General features: G+C 35.9%; 1 long non-coding RNA gene across 1 annotated transcript; it reads left to right on the top strand.

Moving 5' to 3' along the window:
• Window positions 1–139: 139 nt before the first annotated feature.
• Window positions 140–15,805, top strand: LOC105515906. The gene is made up of 2 exons (XR_001002412.1): window positions 140–195; window positions 13,648–15,805. It is a non-coding gene; the product is annotated as an uncharacterized LOC105515906 (long non-coding RNA).
• Window positions 15,806–23,205: the final 7,400 nt, after the last annotated feature.

Here is a 23,205-nt window from a genome sequence, read left to right as displayed (position 1 = left end):
ATATTGTCTACTATGGCTTTATATTGTACTATTAGGTGGTAAGATTCGTCTAACTTTATTCTTTTTCAAAATTGTTTTTGCTAATCTAAGACTTTTGCATTTCCATATAAGTTTATGAATCATCTTGTCAATTTCTACAAAAAAGCATGTTGGGAGTTTGATTAAGATGGCTGAGAAAGACAGCAAATCTACAGGGTGAGTAACATGGCTCTGGACTCAGGGTGCCTGGATTCAAATGGCTACTCAGCTGCTTACTATCTATGTGCCCTAGAACATCTGTAATCAAGATATTAATTACATGCCCCCTCTGTGATCAGAATAATTATAAAACATACCTCCTATGGTTGTTGAAAGGATTAAATAATTTGCATATACAACTGCCTACTGGAAATCTCTAATTAGATACATTATAAACATTTCAAATTTGAAATATACAAAACCAAACTCCTGATTTCCCCCCTTTCCTAAACTGCTCCGTCTACTGACTTCCTCATCTCAGTATACTAAAATTCCATTTTACCTGTCCTCAAGACAAAAGCCTTATGGTTTCTTATGCCAGACGCCTTGAAATCATCCTTAACACGTTGCTATTTCTCATATCAAATATCCAAAATGTCAGCAAATCTTGTAGTTTCTACCTTTAAAGATATGAACCTGGCCACATTTTACAACCTCATTGCAACCACCCTGACACTCTAATCTGGATTCTTGCAATTATTTCCTAACTGATCTCTGAGCTTCCACCTATGTATCCAAAAAATCTATTATCAGCACAGCATTCATTGCATTACTGTGAAGACTTAAGTCAGATCATGACACTTCTCTGTTCAAAACCCTCTTCAAATAGAAATACCTTCAAAATCTGTTCATCATCTCCCCCCAACTCCCATCATTATTTGACCCCTTCCTCTATGACCTTATTTCCTATGATACTATCCTAATACTCTTGCTGCTGCAGCCACACTAGTCTCCCCACTATTTCTTAACCATACAGCACAGTTCTTCCTGTGGATTTTTGCAGTTGCTTTTCCCTTTGCCTGGAAGTCTCTTCCCCCAGATGTTTGCTTGGCTTGCTTCCTTACCTCCTTCAGCCTTTGATTCCAATGTCAACTTCTCAATCAGGACTTCCCTAGCCACCATATTTAAAATTATGTGTATATATTGACATATGCAATATTTCCTAACTTTCAAATTCTAATTTCTTCAAGTATTTGCCATCACTTTATGTATTATATAACTTAGAAATATATTTCTTGTATGTCCCTCTTCACCCTTATATTAATGGGTACTTGACTTGGGTATAAAGTCAAGTAAAAAAAGGGATTTCTTGTATTTTGTTCATTCCTATGTTCTAAGTGTCAAAAGTGTGCCTGGCATGTACCTGTTGAATAAATATTGAATAAATATGAATGAATACATAAATGAAACGAGATAATACACAAAAGGAATTTAGCACAGTTCCAAGAGCTCAGAAAATTCTTGATAAATGTCAGCAATTAAAATTTTAACATTTACACCTGTGTTCAGTTTCCCAGCTTTCCATAGCATTAAAGCATGTTCTAAGTCTTGGAAGAAGGAGGAGAACTCTTTTATCTCTTTATCATTGACAGTAACACTACTTGTGTTTAGTTGGGCAGAAATGACAGAATGCTCTGGAATTCCTCAGGCTGAGAGTTAGCTATACCTGTCCAGACTATTGCCTACCCAAGGACATAGTCAAAGATAAAAATTTGATTTACTATTCCCCTATCTTGAATAAAAGCTCACTTTCAAATCCCATCAGCACCTCCAAAATCCTTTCTAATCACTCATTTATCCAACGCCCCTTACCCTTACCTGTATGATGCTCCCACACCCATGTCACAGTCTGGTGCTTTCTATGACTCCCTTTCATCAAGTAAATCTATTTCTTCAAGTCAGGGAATAAAGAACCCAAGACACACCTCCAAAACAGGCACTTGTGGAAGCAGTAGTTGAGCAACAGCCTTAAAATGTTTTTCAGCGGCAGAAAATCAACTAAGTAAAAAAATAGGTAGACTCTTCATTGAGCCAAAAATTTTTTGGGGGAAGGAGTTGAACCTAATAGATTGACATAACTTTTTGCTATTGATTTCCTTTTATTATTTATATACTTCTGTGAAAATTGTAAATAAGACCAAATTAAACATTTTTTCCTAATATAAATCTCCCCAAATTGAAATCTAAGTACATAAATTATTTTCAGACAATTGTGTTACCTCCAGAACTCAGAACTACAGAAATTCAGACTTATTATTAATGAAATCAGAGTATAAAGTTCTCGCAGACCATATGAGAACTTCACTCCTACAATAGTTCTAAAGCTATAAAATATTATATTCAGAGATCACCTGCACCACCTTCCCCACTTTACATAAGAGGAATCCAGTTCTCCAAGAAGTAAAAGGCCTTGACCAGAGTGACAGAGTGAGCTAGCAGCAGAACAAAGACTAGAAATGGGGGCTTTTAGCTTCATGCCTGCACTGCTCCCTCATGACCTAGCACCCGTTCAAACCAGGTACTTTCCTTATTGTGAGTCCTGAATATTGAACACTGTAATTGCACAAGGATATCTGAGTTCATACAGGTCACAAAGACTTAAGCAATTTAATTCAATTTGATGAAAGAGTTGCAATGACTTTCCACCCTATGCAAAGCCAGAGAGAGAACCCATAGACAAAAGAACATGCCCTGGATTTGTTTGAAAGGCCTCCACAAATCTAAAGCAGCCCATCACTTAGAACATTACTAGCTGCAACAAAGGAAGTGTCTTCTTTTGATTATTTTAAGAGAGCAGGATCTAATCCACATCATACCTGTGATGATAAAGCACTTATTCAGATAAAGAAAGAATAGTACTTCATGCCAGATTCATTTTATCAGGATAGAGTACAAACAATTCCACAGAACCTGACATATAGTTCTCATTATGTTAACCTGATGGCTCTTGATATAGAAATATTTTAAGTTATAAAATCGTTATGACATACTACAGTGCTTCATAATGGAGAGCTATCTGGTATCTAATAGCAATTTTAAGGGGCTTATATTTTAGGTAGCAAGATCATAATCCAGAATCCAGGAACAAACAATAATAATTTCGCATGCTCTCCCATAAGAGCTCTTGTATGCTGTCCTCTACCAGAGTTTTTGGAAGCAGGCCAAGAATGGCTTTCCCAGCAGAGGAAAAAGTGATTGCTACGCTATGATTTATGGCAACAACACAACTGAATTTCAGTAGCATATACCATCAAGAATGAGTTTTTTCTTCTGTATAATTCTGTAAGCAAAGTATTCTATCTGTATTAATTCCCCATAATAATTATGATTACTTGAGCTGCTAAAAACAATTAGGAGGATTATTCTTATATGTGATTGAGGTAACCAAACTTATGTATTAAAGGAAAAGGAAGAATAAATGTAGTGTACACTTTTTCAGGTGTGGGTCTAAATTACATCTGGGGACCCAAAAATGAATAAAACACAGTTCTCACTCCTAAGGAATTCAAGCCTAGTTGAGGGACATTGGTGTGTAAATAACAAGTGCTATACTCTACTGGGGAAAGCTCAGGGTCTACAGTCATACAGATCTGGAATTGAATTCTTGAAGAAACAGACTCACCTAGAAGTCAGCATGGACCCCAAAGACAGAGTTATTTTATGCTTGTGTCATCCTGAACTATCATGCAATGACTTTTTAAAAATAAACTTTTAGAGCAGTTTTAGATTTACAGAAAAATTGCAAAGAAAGAGAATTCCTGAATACCCACCACCAAGTTTTCCCTAATGTTAACATCTTACATTAGGATGGTGTTAATTGCCACCCTAAAGAAACAGGATGAATCCCTGCCCAAAATTTGATTTGGATGTCAAGACCAATGATGTCACACATGCATGCACACACACACACCCCGCCCCCCAAGAGGTTATGAAAATATTTTCTATAATGAGGTGTTTTTTTCAAAGAGCAAGGGATCCTTCCCAAAATAGTTCCAAATGGTTTAAATAGCCAGGAAAGGAGACAGGCTTGAGATTTTTCAAACTGATACATAATAATTGCATATGTATATGGGATACATCTGACATTTTGATACATGTCTACAGTGTGTAATAATCAAATAAGAGCAGGTGGCATAACCATCACCTCAAATATTTATCATGTCTTTGTGCTCAGAACATTCAAGATCCTCTCTTCTAGCTGTATTAAAATATACAATAAATTATGGTTAACTATAGTCACCCGCCTATACTACAGAACATTATAACTTATCTAACTATAATTTTGTACCCATTAACCAACTTCTTCCCAACCTTTCCCCCTACCCTTCCCAGCCTCTAGTGACCACTATTCTACTCTCTACTTCTATGGGATCTACTTTTTTAGCTCTAACATATGAGTGACAACATGGGATACTTATCTTCTGTGCTGGCCTATTTCAATTAACATAATGTCCTCCAGGCTCATTGCAAATGACAGAATTTCATTCTTTTTATAGCCAAATAATATTTCATTATGTATATGTACTAGATTATAAAAATTCATTTACCTGTCGATGGATAGTTACATTGTTTCCATATCTTGGCTATTGTGAGTAGTGCTGCAGTAGCCACAAATAAAGATCCTGCACAAAGCCTTAGTGTTCTGAAAATATCCAGAAATGAAGCCAATTGACCATATTCAAATTACACCACAGTTAAGGGCACATCACCAGATAAGAAAGAAAAGGCACAAGAACTTTGACAATTCAAAAACCCAGTGTGTCTCCTTACTCCTTATGACCACAATAGCTCCCCAACAATGGTTTCTAGCCAAACAAAAATGGCTAAAAAGACAGACAAGAATTCAAAATCTCAATGGTAATGAAGTTCATCAAGATTCAGGAGAAAGTTGAAACCCGAATTAAGGAATCTAGGGAACCCAAGAAAATGATTCAAGAGCTGAAATAATGTAATTGAAAATATTAACAGCAGAATAGGCAAAGCTGAGGAAAGAGTTTCAGAGCTCAAAGACCAGTTATTCAAATCAACTCAGACAAAAATGAAGAAAACAGAATAGAAAAGAATGAAGAAAACCTTTAAGAAATAAGGGATTATGTAAAGAGACCAAACCTGCCATTCATTTGTGTCCCTGAAAGAGACAGAGAGAGAGCAAGTAACATGAAAAGCATATTTGAGGATAATGTTTACGAACATTTTCTCAACATCACTAGAAAAATCAAAATTCAAATTTAGGAAATTCAGAGAACCTCTGCAAGGTATTATACAAGATGGCCATCCCCAAGACAAACAGTCATCAGATTCTCCAGGGTCCAGGTCCCATAGAAGTAGAGAGTAGAAAGAAATATATTAAAGGCAGCTAGAGAAAAGGGACAGGTCATCTACAAAGAGAACTTCATTGGGCTAACAGTGGACCTTTCAGCAGAAACCCTACAAACTAGAAGAGAATGATATTCAGGATTCAGGATCTTTACAAAAAGAAATTATAACCAAGAATTTTATATCCAGCCAAACTAAGTTTCATAAGTAAAAGGACAAATAATTTTTTTTTAGACAAGCAAATGCTAAGGAAATTTGTTACCTCCAAATATCCCTTACAAGTGGTCCTAAAGCAGTGCTAAACATGGAAACGAAAAACATTACCAGCCACTACAAAACATACATAAGTACAGAGATCATTGACACTACAAAGCAACTACACAATCAAGTCTACGTAACAATTAGCTAACAACATAATGACAGGATCAAATCTGCACATGTACATATTAACCTTGAACATAAATGGGCTAAACATCCCACTTAAAAGACACATAGAGGCAGGCTGGAAAAAGAAGCAAGACTTAACTGTACAATGTCTTCAAGAGACCGATCTCACATGCAATAACACTCATAGACTCAAAGTAAAGGGATGGAGAAAGCTCTATCAAGCAAATAGAAAAGAAAAAAGAAAGCAGGGGTTGCTATTCTAATTTCAGACAAAACTGACTTTAAACCAATGGTCATCAAAAAGGACAAAGAATGGCATTACATAATGATAAAGGGTTCAACTCAACAAGAAGACTTTACTATCCTAAATATACTTGCACAGAACACTGGAGCACCAAAATTTATAAAACAAGTTCTTAGAGACAAATGAAGAAAGTTTACAAACCACGAAATAATAGGAGACTTCAATGCCCTACTGACAGTATTAGACAGACTGTCGAGGCAGAAAACTATAAAATATTTTTGGGACCTAAACTTGAGACCTGACTAAATGGACCTAACAGCCATCTACAGAGCACTCCCCTAGACAACTTAGCATACATTCTTTTCATTTGCACATGGCACATACTGTAAAATCAAGCACATGCTCAGTCGTAAAGCAATTCTCAATAATGTTTAAAACAAATACTAGAATCATGGCAACCGCACTCTCAGAATGCAACACAATAAAAATATAATTGAATACCAAGAAGATTCCTCAAAACCATACAATTAAATGCAAATTAAATAATCTGCTCCTGAATGACTTTTGGGTAAACAATAAAATTAAGACAGGAATCAATAAATTCTTTGAAACTAATGAAAACAGAGATAGAATGTATCAGAATCTCTGGGACACAGTTAAAGCAGTGTTATAGGAAAACTTATACAACTAAACTCCCACATAAAAATGTTAGAAAGATCTCAAATTCACAGCATAACATCATACCTAGAGGAACTAGGAAAACAAGAGCAACCCAATTCTGAAACTAGCAGAAGAAAATAAAAACAAAATTAGAGCTGAAATAAACAAAATTGATGTGCAAAACCATAGAGAAGATCAATAAAATAAAAAAGTGGTTCTTCAAAACCATAAATAACATTGATAGGCCACTAGCTAGATTAATCAAGAACAAAAAGAACATTTAGATAAACATTATCAAAAATTACAAAGGAGACATCACCACCAACACCACAGAAATACAAAAAGCCATTGGAGACTATTACAAACACATCAATGCACACAGGCTAGAAGATCAACAAAGAAATGGATAAAATCCTGGAAACATATCACCTCCCAAGATTGAATCAGGAAGATATTTAAACCCTGAACAGATCAGTAATGAATTCTGAAATTTAATCAGTTATAAGAAGCCTACCTACCAGAAAAAGCCCTGGATCAAACAGATTCACAGTCAGATTCTGCCAGACATATGAAGAAGAGCTGGTACCAATCCTAAAACTATTCAAAAACACTAAGGAAGAGGGACTCCTCCGTAACTCATTCTGTGAGGCCAGCATCATTCTGATACCAAAACCTGGCAGAGAGACAACAGTAACAAAAAAAGGAAATTTCATGCCAACATCTCTGATAAACATACATGCAAAAATTCTCAAAAAAAAACATCCTAGCAAACCAAATCAAGGAGCATATTGAAAAGCTAGTCCACCATGATGAAGTAGGCTTCATTCCTGAGATGCAAGGTGGTTCAACATACGCCAATCAACAAATGTGATTTGCCACATACATAAAACTAAAAACAAAACTACATGATCATCTCAATAGATGCAGAAAAGACTGGCAATAGATGCAGAAAAGACTGGCAATAAAATTCAATTTTTTTTTTTTTTTTTTGAGACGGAGTCTCGCTCTGTCGCCCAGGCTGGAATAAAAGTAGTGAAAGTTTTGTTTTCTCCACTTTTGTTTCTCTCCAGCTCTTAGAGGAGAGGCTTTCAACTTTCTCCAGGTAGGCTGATGTTAGTTGTAGGTATTTCGTATTTGGCCTTCTTGTGTTGAGGTGTGTTTGTTTTATATCTAATTCACTGAGAGTTTTCATCATGAAGAGAGGTTGGATTTTATCAAATGCTTTTTCTTCATTGATTGATTATTTGGGTATTGTCCTTCATTCTGTTGATGTGATTTGTCACATTTATTGATTTACATTAAATCATCCATACATCCCTGGGACAAATTGTATTTGATCATTGTATATAATATTTTTAATGTGCTGTTGGATTCTGTTTGCTAGTATTTTGTTGAGGATTTTTGTGTCTGCATCCATCAGGGATAGTGACCTGCAGTTTTCTTTTCTTGTTATGACTTATCTGGTTTTGTTATCAGGGTAATGATGGCCTTGTAGAATTAATGTGGAAGAATTCTCTCCTTCAATTTCATTGAATAGTTTAAGAAAAATTAGTCTAGCTAATTTGGTAGTCTAGCTAAAGATTTGTCAATTTTATTTATTTTTTCAAAACACAAACTCTTGGTTTTATTGATGTTTGGTATTTTTGTCTCAATTTTATTTATTTCTGCTCTGATCTTTATTATTTCTTTCCTTCCACTAATTTGGGGTTAGTTTTATGTTTTTCTAGTTCATTGAGGTGCATCATTAGGTTGCTTATTTGAAATATCACTACTTTTTTATGTAGGTATTTTTGTTACATAATTCCCTGCTTTTGCTGTATACCATAGGATTTGGTATGTTTTGTGTTCATTTATATTTGTTTTAAAATTTTTTAAAATTTCCATCTTAATTTCTTCGTTGAGCCATTGATCATTTAGTAGCATGTTGTTTGCTTTCCACGTATTCACAGAGTTCACAAAGTTCTTCTAATTGTTGATTTCTAATTTTAGCTCACTGTGGTCAGAAAATTGATATTATTTTAATTTTTAAAACTTTGCTATGACTTATTTTGTGCCATAACATACGGTTACCTTTGAGGATGTTCCATGTGCGAATGGGAAGAATGTGTATTCTGTGGCTGTTTGATCAAATGTTTTGCAAATATCAGAGGACCATTTGACTTAGAGTATAGTCTAACGCTGATGTTACTTTGTTGATCATATATCTAAAGTATTTTCCCATTTTTGAAAGTGGAATGAAGAAGTCCCCTACTATAATTGGATTATAGTCTACCTTTCCCTTTATATCTAATAATACATGCTTTATATATTTGCTGTTCCAGTATTGGTGCATATATGTTTACAATTATTATATCCTCTTGCTGAATTGACAATTTTATCATTACATAATGACATCGCTTTATAAAGCTTTTGACTTAAAGTCTATTTTATCTGATACAAATATAGCTATTCCGCCTTGTTCTTGGTTTTCAATTGCATGAAATATCTTTTCCCTCCCCTTCATAATTTGTCTGTGTGTGTCCTTATGGGTAAAGTGAGTCTCCTACAGGTAGCATATAATTAGGTCTTGTTTTTTAATCTATTCTACCACTTTATATCTTTTATTTGGAGAACCTAATTTATTTACACTCAAGGCTATTATTAATAGGTATAGACTTACTTCTGCAATTTTGTTAATTGTTTGTCCTAGTTGTTTTCTGTAATCTTTTGTTCACTTCTTCCTCTTTTGCATTCTTTGTGATTTGATAGTTTTCTGTACAGGTAGACTTTGGTCCTTTTCATTTATTTTTGTGTATCTACTATTAGTTTTTGCTTTGTGTTCACCGTGAGGCTTACATAAAAAATCTTATAACAAGTTAATTTAAACTGGTAAGAGCTTAATTTTGATGGCATATACAAACTCCTCTTTTACTCCATCTCTTCCCATGTTTTATGTTTTAGGTGTCACACTTTACATCTTTTCACAATATTAGCAAATTATTGTCACTTTAGTTGTTCTAAATAGTTTTGCCTATTGATCTTTATACTAGAAATATACTAATAATTGATTTTCCCACCACCATTACAGTATCAGAGTGCTTTGAATTTGATAATGTACTTTCTTAATTTTACCATGCATTTTGTATTTTATATGATTTTTATGTTACCAATTTTCATCCTCTTCCTTCAGCTTGAAAAACTTCAGCATTTTTTGTAATCCAGGTCTAGTGGTAATGGATTCTCTCAGCTTTTATTTGATACTTTTTCTTAACCCTTAATTTTTGAAAGGCAGGATTTCTGGGTATAGTATTCTTGGTTGACAATCTTTTTATTTCGGAATTTTGAATTTATCATCCCACTCCCTTTGACTTGCAAGGTTTCTCATGATAAATTGGTTGATAGCTTATGGAAGTTCCTCTATATGTAACAATTCACTTTTCCCTTGCTGCTTTCAATGCTGTCTCTTTGTTTTTAACTTTTGAAAATTTGACTATGATCTGTTATGGTGTTAGTCTCTTTGAATTCATCTTCTTGGTATCTTATGGGCTTAATGGATCTGGCTTTCTAATTCCTATCCCAGAATTCATTTCCCAGATGTGAGAAGTTTTCTGCAATTATTTCTTTGAATGTGTTTTCTGTTCTTTGCTCATTCTTCTTTTACTTCCACGCCAATAATGTATAAGCTGTTCCACTTGATGATATTCTATAGGTCTCTTAAGCTATCTTCACTCTTTTTAATTTCTTTTGTTCCTCATATTGGTTTATTTTCAGTGATCCTTTCTTCTGCTTCATAAAGTCTGATGTTAAATCCTCCTATTAAAATTTTTAGTTCAGTTATAGCATCCTTCGAATATATGATTTTCATTTGGTATTTCCTTTATGCTTTCTATCTCTTTTTCGAAGTTATCAACATCTTGCCTTATTGTCTTAACCTCTGTGAACATCTTTATACCATTATTTTGAATTCCCTGTCAGGTAAACTGCATACTCTACTTTATTTGAGTTGATTTCTGGAGACTTATCTTGCTCTTTTCTTTGGAACATATTCTCTTGTTTCTTCATATTCCTTGATTCTCTGTGTTGGTTTTTGTGCTTTAAATAATAAACCTACATCTCTCCAAGACTGGACTTGTATGAGAGAAAATTTTTTTAAATCCCTTTTTTTTTCCCTCTGGTGGACAATGACATGTGTACACTGGTCCCTTGGCACCCAGAGCTAAGAGATTTCAAATACTATTCCTTAGGTGAATGTTGTAGGATTTGAGACACTTGATGTGAGTGCAGACTCTTCCCAAACTAGAGGAGGATTAATAATTGACTGTCTCTTTAACTCCTCCATGGATGCAAGTTAGTTAGAATCCAGGCCGCCAGCCAGCTACTGGAAAGGTGTTTTGTAAACCCCTCTCAAGTGGACTTGGGGGGAAACAGAGAGCTGTGGGCTTTTTAAAGCTCCTTCTCTTTAGTGCTCCCAAGGGGATAAAGTCCTTAGCAGTGCTTATGCACATGTATAAACTTCCACTTCTCTTCCTACTGTCTAGAGGGGCATGGGCATGTCTAATCCCCTGCATTTCTAAAGTTTGTGAATCAATCACCATACCTTGGGGAAATTGAAGGTTTGGGTCCTCTATGTGAGGTCCAGATCTTCCTCTCTACACAAAGAAACTGGGTGTTGGGATTTCTTTCCTAGTATCAGGGAAAGTCAGAAGTTTCCTATTCCACCATGTTGGTGACATCACCCACCCATTCTTAGAATTTTTATTATGGTTAAAGTGTTGGGCCAAGGTGAGCATTCCTGTCTGGGGATGGGAGCTTACGTGATTTGAATCTACCACTAATACTAAAGAGGGGAACACCCAAGCTTTATTATTAACTTGCCCAGATTGGAGGCAGAAGGGGAAGATGGATAAGTAATGCTTAAAAGTTATCATCAGTCAAACCATCAACATATAGAGTCAGCTTTTTCATTATACATTGTCCTTTTTTTAACTATTAGTGAATCAATAGTCATATATTTTATTAGCTAAAGTCAGCATTTTATTTATATTTCCTTCATGTTCAGCTAATGTCCTTTTTCTGTTTGCATTATGTTTATTTATTTTTTTTAAATCTAGGACTCATTTATTTTCTTCATGTAAATAGCACAATAGTTGCCACAGGACAAGAAGGAATCAAATGACAAATTTATTTTGATTAATTATCAAGAAAGTAGAGAATATGATATTCCTTTCACTTTCTGAGGCAAGACCCAACTCGTGAGCCTGAGCATGCCGTTGCCCTGGGACCTCTGATGCATACTGTTTGGTGCCAATTATATATTTGCTTCTCTCTCTCACTGACACACCTTCCTGTCACCTTGCTCTCCTATCAACATGTCATTTTGTAGAAGGGGCAGCAGAAGATAGGAAGAACATAGATCTCAACCTGAGGTAACTTCTAGGGTGTCTAAATATTAACAGTTATTGTCTATTGTATATCAACAATTGTATTGGACCACCATCAAGATTTTGCCATACCCATATTTCTTCTCTGTTATGATTTACTTAATATTTTTCTCAAAATTCATTCACTTTTTTAATAGTTACATTTCTGAAAACACTGTCAAATTAAAACATAAAAAATGAAAGGAAAATTACTTTGCATTCCACCTAAAATCAACTCAAATGCTCCTAGTGGTATAGGTCTCACAGCATGGGAAATACTGCTCTATACTATTCATTTATCAATAAATAGGAATACTACATGATGTTTCTCTTACCCATTGAGCAGTTAAATTGTTTTCTATTATACTTTAAGTACTGGGGTACATGTGCAGAATGTGCAGGTTTGTTACATAGGTATACACGTGCCATGGTGGTTTGCTGCACCCATCAACCTGTCACCTACATTAGGTATTTCTCCAAATGCTATCCCTCCCCTAGCTCCCCACCCCCCAGTAGGCCCCAGTGTGTGATGTTCCCCTCCCTGTGTCCATGTGTTCTCATTGTTCAACTCCCACTTAGGAGTGAGAACATGTGGTGTTTGGTTTTCTGTTTTTGTGATAGTTTGCTGAGAACGATGGTTTCCAGCTTCATCCACGTCCCTGCAAAGGACATGAACTCATCCTTTTTTATGGCTGCATAGTATTCCATGGTGTATATGTGCCATAGTTTCTTTATCCAGACTATCATTGATGGACATTTGGTTTGGTTCCAAGTCTTTGCTATTGTGAATAGTGCCGCAATAAACATATATGTGCATGTGTCTTTATAGCAGCATGATTTATAATCCTTTGGGTATATACCCAGTAATTGGATTGCTGGGTCAAATGGTATTTCTGGATCTAGATCCTTGAGGAATTGCCACACTGTCTTCCACAATGGTTGGACTAATTTACATTCCCACCAACAGTGTAATAGCATTCCTATTTCTCCACATCCTCTCCAGCATCTGCTGTTTCCCGACTTTGAATGATCACCATCTAACTGGAGTGAGATGGTGTCTCATTGTGGTTTTGATTTGCATTTCTCTAATGTTCACTGATAATGAGCATGTTTTCACATGTCTGTTAGCTGCATAAATGCCTTCTTTTGAGAACTGTTCATATCCTTTGCCCACTTATTGATGGGGTTGTTTTTTCCTTGCAAATTTGTTTAAGTTCTTTCTAGATTCTGGATATTAGCCCTTTGTCAGATGGATAGATTGCAAAAGTTTTCTCCCATTCTGTAGGTTGCCTGTTCACTCTGCTGATAGTTTCTTTTGCTGTGCAGAAGCTCTTTAGTTAATTAGATCACATTTGTCAATTTTGGCTTTTGTTGCCATTGCTTTTGGTGTTTTAGACATGAAGTCCTTGCCCATGCCTATGTCCCGAATGGTATTACCCAGGTTTTCTTCTAGGATTTTTATGGTCCCAGGTCTTTGCTTTAAGTCTTTGATCCATCTTGATTTGATTTTCGTATAAGGTGTAAGGAACGGGTCCAGTTTCAGTTTTCTGCATATGGCTACCCAGTTTTCCCAACACCATTTATTAAATAGGGAATCTTTTCCTCATTGCTTGTTTTTGTCAGGTTTGTCAAAGATCAGATCATTGTCATGGCATGACAAGGATGACCTTTCCAGCCTACAATACCTGCTTGACCACTAAGACTGAACAGCTCAAATTAAAGGTAACAAATTCCGTAGGGGCAATTGTTCAACACAGGAAAAAGAAACCACTTTAAGAATTTTAAACTAGAAGAGATTTTACATAAGGTGTTTTAAACAAAACCATTGGATGACCTGGAGTAACAGTGTCAGAAACTCAGCTGAGCTGGATAGAGAACTGAGCTGCCCGTTGTTGGAGAAGTTGATTAAAGCAGCAGGCCAAGATCGAAGTAACAATCAAGCCTTTAATCACTTACTGCAATAGTATAAGCAAGAGGCCAAAACCAAAGAAACTGCCAACTCACTCAGGCCTTCTAAATTCCCCAGAAAGGTGCACTGGTGGAGGGTCAGTGAATGAGGACCGACATGGGGGTCAGCTCACTATTGAGGAAGCCCCAAACAAAAATCTCCAGTAGTATTACGAACCCTGGAGCAGGAGGTTGGAGTGGGAGGGGGAGAGCTAGGAGTAGAAGAGTATGGAGTCAGAGGAGGGAACGGTTTCTTAAGGTTTCCTCCCACTCCACTCATAAGAAAGCTTAAGCAGAAGCACCCGAAGAAAGCTCCAGCAGGAAGCCCTCAGATAAAGAAACTTCTGAATGAAGACACCTGGGTTAGGAAGGCAACTATGTTTAAGAACATGAGCCATTAGGAGGATCTGAGTTCCTGAATGCAATTCTCTTTAAAGATTGGATTGCACTGGGTTTGCCCCAAGTCTGGGAAGGGCAACTTTCCTCGGAGGGGTTTGCCCGGTAAAGCCTTTGTCATTGCCTGTGGTTGAGCCTGAAATATCAAACATAGATTTTTGGCCAGGACTCCTCAGCAGGATCTAGTCAGGGCCTTCACAAAGTACATTCAGAATGACAGTTGACCCACCAGAAAGCCATCATGCCACCACTTGGTATTTTAAATGAAAGGACCCACCAATATATCTGATATCCATATCTGATACCCAGTAGAATTGGAATGCTGCTATCACCACTGTCGCTATTGTCACTACCACACCTGCCTCTAGACGCCTAGCAACCTAGAGGATGGACCCTGGAGAACGTTGCAGGCAAACCTCATTTCTCTACTGTACTTTCCACCAACAGTCAATTAAAGGAAGACGAAGATCGAGTGTGTGTGGATGATACAGCAAATACACCTTCTAGTTCTTAAAGGTTATGGTTTTCAGTGTTTAGTGAACAACAATGTTCATCTTTAAAGGACAGAAAAAATGCAGGAGGCATCTTGTATCCATGAAGGTACTAAAACACTGATTTTCTCAGGAAACTGATCACTCAAACATCCACGATCTTAGTAGACTGCCCTTATAGGCATATTGCACAATGTGTGATCTGCCATCTACTGATGGCTCATTTTTCCCTCTCCTCTCTCGTCCAAGATTGGTGATAGTTTCAAATTTTTCTCCCACTATTATGTAGAATAATTTCCAGACTTGACACTCAATTGAATCACAATATCCAGGAAAATAGGTAAAATAAATAGGACTTCATATACCAGAAGTCATAGTCCTTTTAATACAATCAGGGTCATAAATGGCACTTACTTGTACAACATAAAGTGCTATTATAATTATATACATGATTTTTTAAATAATTAACGTGGGACCAGTTTCTGTTGCAATAATTATAAGAAGCAAAGACCTCCAACTGAATGAATCCCTCTGAAATCTTTTAACAAACTCTGAGGAGTACTATTTGTCAAGCAAAGAAACACTGAATTAAGGTAAATGCCAGCTTAGGATGAAAAGAACAGCAACAGTCCCTACCTTCATTATCAAAGCCTCTCCCTGGCTAAGATAATCACTTAACCTTTTATGCCTTTGCTAAAATCTCATTAGTAAAAAGGAGACCTGCCTACTAAGCATAAGGGTAAGGCTTTAATGGACTTTAGAAATCATTTACATTTATGACTCAAAGCACTGAAGTGCAAATTCTTTTTATTTGAATATTTCAGGGCATTAAATGAGCATTTTTAATGGACTTCAATTGTCAAGATAAACAAAAGTTCTCAAGGGGAACGTGAATTTTAACAAACATTAAAATCAAAGAAGTAAAAAGATGAAAAAACGGAGAAAAAGTATTATAGTAACATCAATTTTTGCTAATCTAATTTTGTAACAAAAATTTTTTTTTTTTTTTTTTGAGATGGAGTCTCACGCTGTCGCCCAGGCTGGAGTGCAGTGGCGCAATCTGGGCTCCCTGCAAGCTCCGCCTCCTGGGTTCACGCCATTCTCCTGCCTCAGCCTCCTGAGTAGCTGGGACTGCAGACACCCGCCACTACACCCGGCTAATTTTTGTGTATTTTTAGTAGAGGTGGGGTTTCACCATGTTAGCAAGGATGGTCTCGATCTCCTGACCTCGTGATCCTCCCTTCTCGGCCTCCCAAAGTGCTGGGATTACAGGTGTGAGCCACCGCGCCCGGCCACAAAAACTTTTAAGTCTATTTTTGGCCAGGCATGGTGGCTCACCCCTGTAATCCAGCACTTTGGGAGGCTGAGGCAGGCGGATCACTTGAGGCCAGGAGTTCGAGACCAGCCTGACCAACATGGGGAAACCCTGTCTCTACTAAAAATACAAAACTTAGCCAGGCATGGTGGTGGGCACCAGTAATGGCAGCTACTCGGGAGGCTGAGGCAGGAGAATCATTTGAACCTGGGAGGTGCAGGTTACAGTAAGCACCACTACACTCCAGCCTGGGTGACACAGCAATACACCATCTCAAATTAAGTATATTTATTTAGCTTTAAAACTGACTTTGAAAATCTCTTTACCTGGAGAAGTTATTTCCTGAAACTATTTTCTACTGCCTTTTAGAAACACTGCCTTCCTGGTTTTGTTTCTTCTTTGTATGTTGGCTTTGTATGGTTAGGTTATGTTTGTTTGGAAAAAACAACAACAACAACCTGAAGTGAGTCTTGAAGTCTTTTTAAGTGAGCACATTTTAATTTGAAATAACACTGGATTTCGCTTGGTGAAAAGAGAGACTAGATACTGAATAATTAGTGGTATCTAATAAGATGTTTACATGGAGAAGTGTAGACTCACCATGTACAAATCAACTATGATGGTGTTTGCCCACCTCTTCACCTACCTAAGGCCTATTCATCTGACATTTATCATCCAGATTTCACTTCCTCTAGCAAGCTTCCTGGATGCCTCCAAACAAGGTCAAAAGCACTATCTACACGCTTCTTAGCAATCTGTAGCTCTAACATCAACATTTTATTCCGATTTTGCATTTACCTTCTTTCCTGCATTAGAATATGTGCCAGACTAAGTCTTGCTAAACATCATTAAAAAGCACTAGTATACTGCTGGTACAGAATAAGACAACCAACAAATATTGAATGAATGAATGAATGAATGAATGAACCCAGAGTTAAGTCTCTGCTCACTTGGTGGTTGGATTGGTTTCAGGTGGAAAGTCCATAGACTGACATCAGTTTGACTGATACCAGTAAGAAGGGAAGTGTAAGATACACAGGCATCAGTTTCCCGAGGGTCTTAGATGAATGCTAAGTAGTCTGGACTTATTGCAGTTGTTAGCCCTAGATATGAGGGACAGGCAGAAGATCACTCTGAAGCAGGGTGGAGCACATTTTAGTGGGCATTTATTGGTTACCTTCTCAGTAAATTATCTAGTCTCTGTTATCCCAGAAATACCCCAAATTGCCAAACCACTTAGCAGAAGAAATTTAATCTTTACACTTTGCTCCTATTTAATCTACCTTTTTGCTACTACCAGCTTTCCCTGGCCATGGTGACTGATTCAAGGACAGACTCATAATCTAAGGCAAAGCAATAAGTCATCAGGAGACTTATCTGCGTATTTCTCAACCATTGGAAAAAGTGAATATTCTTTGTATCTGGATGTGACAAGAAAGTATACAACCCCAGGAGCTGCTAGAACCCATCTTGAGTTTAAAGAGTTTGCCTTATAATAAAACCAATATCAACAAAGTCGGGTCTAATATGGGGAGGTACAAGTTTTTAGTGATATTGTTTGAGTCTTGGATAAAGATTCACTTAAAGCTAGAATCTGCCCTCCACATTCGTTTATAAACCTTAATGACACATGAAACTGAGCGTGTTACCTCTCAAAAGTATTCCTACAACAGTAGTCACAAACCTGCCATAACAGTCATACTACATTGAAATAATTTGTTTATATGTGCATTCCCCTATACTGTGAGCCCTCAGGGCATCAGATATGTCTTGTCACCTAGGATGGTGTCTGGCACATATTTAGTGCTCTATAAATCTTTGTAGAATTAACAAATGAATGGATGGATAAGAGTTGCAATAGAGGTAAATTATATTTCCAATTTTTTTTACTTCAGACAAATCATATTCCTGTATTTTTTCTCTATATTTCAAAGGTAATTAGATGTCAACGCTTTTTACTTTCATTTTTCTGAAGGTTTTATAAGGAAACTATGTACAGGATATCAGTTTTTTTGAGAATGACTCCCACATTGGCTATTCTAGCTTATTCCCACAGGAATTCCTAAAACCAAGCAAATGATTTCAAATTTGTTGAGATCGCATAATTTACTATAGAGTAAAGAGATCTTGTCACCTTTCTTCTAAAGGAAGTGTCTGCTACAGGCATTCCCTGTGGGAATGTATAATTGGAAAATTAAAAAGCATATTTAAAGGCAATGCTGTGCTATAAAAAATGTTGGCAATGCTCCAAGGTGGACTGTGTATGCTATTAGATATTTTTGAGAATTTACTCTGCCTGTGCTAAGAATTTTCAATAATTCTCTTCTTGGGTAAAATTAGGGCATCCACAGAGAAGTAAACTCCCTAATGTAAGCAGCAAGTTTCCATTTTTCACCATAATGTGTTCCTAAAAACTATGTTGGGAAGCAAAATGATTAAAAATAGAACATTTTTGCTTTTATACAATTTTCATTAAGTTTAAAACTGAAGTTATTTATTCACACAAGCAAGTAATATTTATATAATGGTTAGGTGAAATATTGATTGTGGCTTTCCTCTGCAGCCAAGAGAGAATAAGACAAGTGGACAATGTAAGATGACTATGTCTCTCAGAAAGTAATACAGTAGAAAGCCTAGTTCAAAGTAAGAAACACATGGTATATATAACACGACTGTTCATTCCAGAGCCTGTGGAAGGTAGGGCTGTTTGCTCACGTCATCCTTTCATTATTTATCTATATTAAACCTTAGAATCTTTCTTAATACCAAACTTGCAGTGTCACTAGCATTCATTTGAAATTGTTACTACCTTTGACAGGTTTAATACCCTATACTTAAGGTGACTGCTTACATGCCTACAGCCAGGGAAATATTCTCACCTGGTGGCAACATTTTGATTTGCAGTCGTAGCCCCAGGAGAAAGACTCCAACATTTTAAGTCTAATTCAGCAAAGCCAGGTCTACAAATAGTGGCAAACATAATTTAAGCAATTATCTTTAAAATGATAGCTTTTACTACGCTTCGTGAATTTCTAGAAGCCCCCTGCCCATGCTATCATGGGGTATTTCAATAATAATCAAATTGTTACGTAGATATGCCAAATCATTCTGTTCAGCCAGACCCATTTAATTCAGCAGGAATTTGTTGATATCCTGTTATATGCATAGTTCATTAGTGGATTTTTTTAGGAGTTTGAAAAAAATATGCCTCAACATCTGTGCTTTAAAAATTTATACTATTGTAATGTCACAAATATATGTGCAGAGTTCTGCTTCCACTAATGATGGAGTAGCTCATATTGGATTAAATTTGCCAAAGACTAGAATTATAAATCAGGACAAAATATTAAAACAAAAAACCCCCCAACTATTTAAAGATACAAGACAGTGGTCAAATGCAAGCAAAAAATGAAATTTCCTTTTGAAATAAGGAAACTACAGTAGGTGAAATTTGTGTGTATGTGACTTTGTGCATATGGACACTCCCAAACCAATGGGATATCTAGAACTCAATTTTAAAGCTAAAGTCTCACTACCTTTAAGAGTCAGGGGATAAATTTCAGGGCTGAAAATTTTTCTGAAAAGTGAGGGATGAGACCATAAGGGAGGAAGCCACATCCAGTAATTCATTTATATATATAAAACATACACACACACCCACATACACACATATCACACTACCATCACCACTGCCACATCACCAAAATTTCTTGGCTAGCCCCTGAACAGCACATGTGTGGAAAATTCCAAGGAGCCTGACAGAAAGCAATAGGTTCAAGGCCAGTGAAACTAAGCATAAATTGCAGATCCAAACTCCACAGGATGTGGAGTTTGGAGTTTGAGGTTAACCAAATAAACAGCCCAATGGATCCAAAATTAATACTCCTCAGAAGATGATAAAACTCAGAGTCCCTACAACGTATCACTCTAAATATTCATTATACAATCAAAGATTACTATCTATGTGAATAGGAAAATTTTACTCATAGTCAAGAGCAATATCAAATAACCCTGAAATGATTCAGATGTTGGAGTTTGCAGACAATAACTTAAAAGCACTTATAAATATATTTAAAAATGTAAAATAAAATATCATGATAAAAATGAAGAGACATGGAAAATCAACAAAAAATTTAAAACTAGCAAATAATCAAATCAAAAATTTAGGACTAAAAAGTACAATATCTGAAATAAAAATTTCACTGGCTGAGCTAAACATGAATAAATCATGGCCAAGGATTCCCCACATACAGAAAAGAATGTAAACCTTTAGATCCTTGAAGTTCAGTGGACCAAAATGGAAACAAATGAAAGGAAAACCACATTTAGGTACATCCAAGTCAAACTGGTGAAAACAAAGGATAAAAAGGAAATTTCAGGGAAGCCAGAGAACTCATTACATAGAGGCAAAATAAATACAGACAGTCTATGACTTACAATGGTTTGACTTATAATTTTCCAATGTGTGAAAGCAATACACATTCAATAAAAACTTTACTTTGAATATCCACGCAACCATCCTGTTTTTCACTTTTAATACAGTATTCAATAAATTGCATGAGATATTCAACATTTTATTATAAAACAGGCTTTGTGTTAGATGATTTTGCCCAATTACAGGCTAATGTAAGTGTTCTGAGCACTTTTAAGGTAGGATAGGCTAATCTATAATGTTAGGTAGGGAGGTATATTAAATGCATTTCTGACGTGATATTTTATTGGGTTTATTGGGATGTAACTCTATTGAAATTTGATCATATGTATATGAATGCTGGCTAATGTCCCATAAGAAATAATGGAATCCAAAAGGCAGTGGAAAGAAAAAATACTGTCAGCATAGAATTATTATTTTAAAATAAAGGAAAAATAAAGACAATAAAAAGTGAGATAACTGATTTATAGCAGATTATACTAAATTAAATGCTACAGGAAGTTATTCAGCTAAAATAAATCATAATATATACATTCCTTCAGATCTACAAGAAGGAATAAAGAGCATCAGAAATGCAAATAAGTGAATAAATATATTATCCATTTTTTCACTGAATTTCTTTAAAATCCCTTGCATATTTGAAGAAAACATTGTAACTTTTATTGTTAGGTCTACAATATATGTACATGTAATATATATAATATTAATAGCACAAAGGATGGGGTAGGAGGTTAAATGGATCTATGCTGTCTAGAAGCCTGTACATTTTACAAAAAAAAAAGGTACAATATTAACCTACAACAACTGTGATGAATAAAAGATACATATTATAACACCTATGGCAACCAATAAATGTAAATCCAAAGAGGTATAACTTAGAAGTTAATAGAGATATTAGGGTTAAAATTTTGTCCCTCTAAAATTTATATATATTTGAGTTCTAATCCCAGTACTTCAAAATGTGAGTTTATTTGGAGATACGGTTTTTACAGAGGTAATCAAGTTAAAATGAGGTAATTTGGGTAGCCCCTAATTTAATAGGATTTGTGTCCTTTTAAGTGGTAAAATCTGGAGACAGACACACATACAAGGAGAAAGCCAGGTGAACAAAGAGATGGCCATCTACAGGCCAAGGAAGAGAAGCTGGAACAAATTCCTCTCTCATGGTCCTCAGAAGGAACCAACCATGCCAACACCTTGATTTTAGACTTCTAGTCTTATAAGCTGATCCAACCTGCCTTATTTTGTTGTTGTTGTTATTGTTGCTATTGTATTGTTTTGTTTTGTTTTAGGCTTTTAGCAGCCTAAAGCCATGGTTTTTCATTTCTGTCTCCGGTGATAAGCGGAAAAGAGGCATGAGGAAGTGGCTTTACTAGCCCAACCCAAGACAGAAACTAAGACCCCACAACTGTATTCTCTCCCTTCGACACCCCTGCACACTGAGACAAAGACATTTGTTTAAACTATGTATAGTGTGGTATTTTGTTACAGTAGAGACAGCACATTAATATAAGAGGATTTAAAATAAAATTTTAACAAATATTTGATTAAAAGAAAAGTAGAAAAAGAGGAACAGGAACAACCAAAAGAGAAAAAAAAAAAGGAAGGATAATGGAGAAAAAATAATAAAAGGTTAAACATAAACCCAATCACGTCAATTAAATGTAAATAAATGAAATACCTTATGTGAAAAACAAAGGATGTCAGACTGAATTTAAGAAAGCAAGATCTAAATATATGCTATTTGCACATTAAACATAAAGACACAGCAAGATAGTCAGTAGAAGGATAGTGAAAGGCATTCCATGAAAGGATTAAGCATAAGAAAGGTGAATCAATGTGTTCATAAATATTATTGTATATGTTATATTAGTATCAAATTATCTTTGTAAATATTCATGTAATATAAATGTTTTATGATGAGCTGTACTATAAATAACAAAGGACATTTTACAATTCTAAAAGTCTCTATTAGGAGGATGAAACAATCATAAATGTGTATAATCTAATAACAGTTTCAAAATACACGGGGTGAAAGTCTAACAGAACTAAAAGGAGTAAAAAACAGACCCACAAATTAAGTAGAAATTTTAATAGCACTCTCAAAATAATTAAAAGAATAACTAGATGAAATTCATCAGTAGACTATAAAATAGCTAAACAACGACATCAACTGCTTTGTTTCAATTGACATTTAGGGAAAAATATATACTGCAAAATGCACGTACTTTAATGCCAGTAGATAGTCATTGAAGTACACTATATGCTGTCATAAAACAAATCTGAATAAATTGCTAAGGACTGAAATTTTACAAAGTATGTTCAGTAGGGAAGTATATTTAATGCATTTCTGACTTATGATATTTTATTGGGTTTATTGGAATAAATGGCTCTACCATTCTGGGGTCTGGAAGGTGGTGGCACTCTTCCCAAGCTCCACTAGGCAGTGCCCCAGTGGAGACTCTTTGTCAAGGCTCCAATCCCATATTTCTCCTTGGCACTTCTGCAGTAGAATCTCTCTGCAGTGGCACAGAACCTGCAGCAGGCTTCTTCCTGGGCACCCAGCCTTTCCCATACATACTCTGAATTCTAGGTGGAAA

The sequence above is a fragment of the Colobus angolensis genome, unplaced genomic scaffold, assembly GCF_000951035.1.
Source record: "Colobus angolensis palliatus isolate OR3802 unplaced genomic scaffold, Cang.pa_1.0 Scaffold270, whole genome shotgun sequence".
NCBI lineage: Eukaryota > Metazoa > Chordata > Mammalia > Primates > Cercopithecidae > Colobus > Colobus angolensis.
The sequence above is the reverse complement of the archived record's forward strand: the minus strand, read 5'-3'. Positions and strand labels throughout refer to the sequence as shown.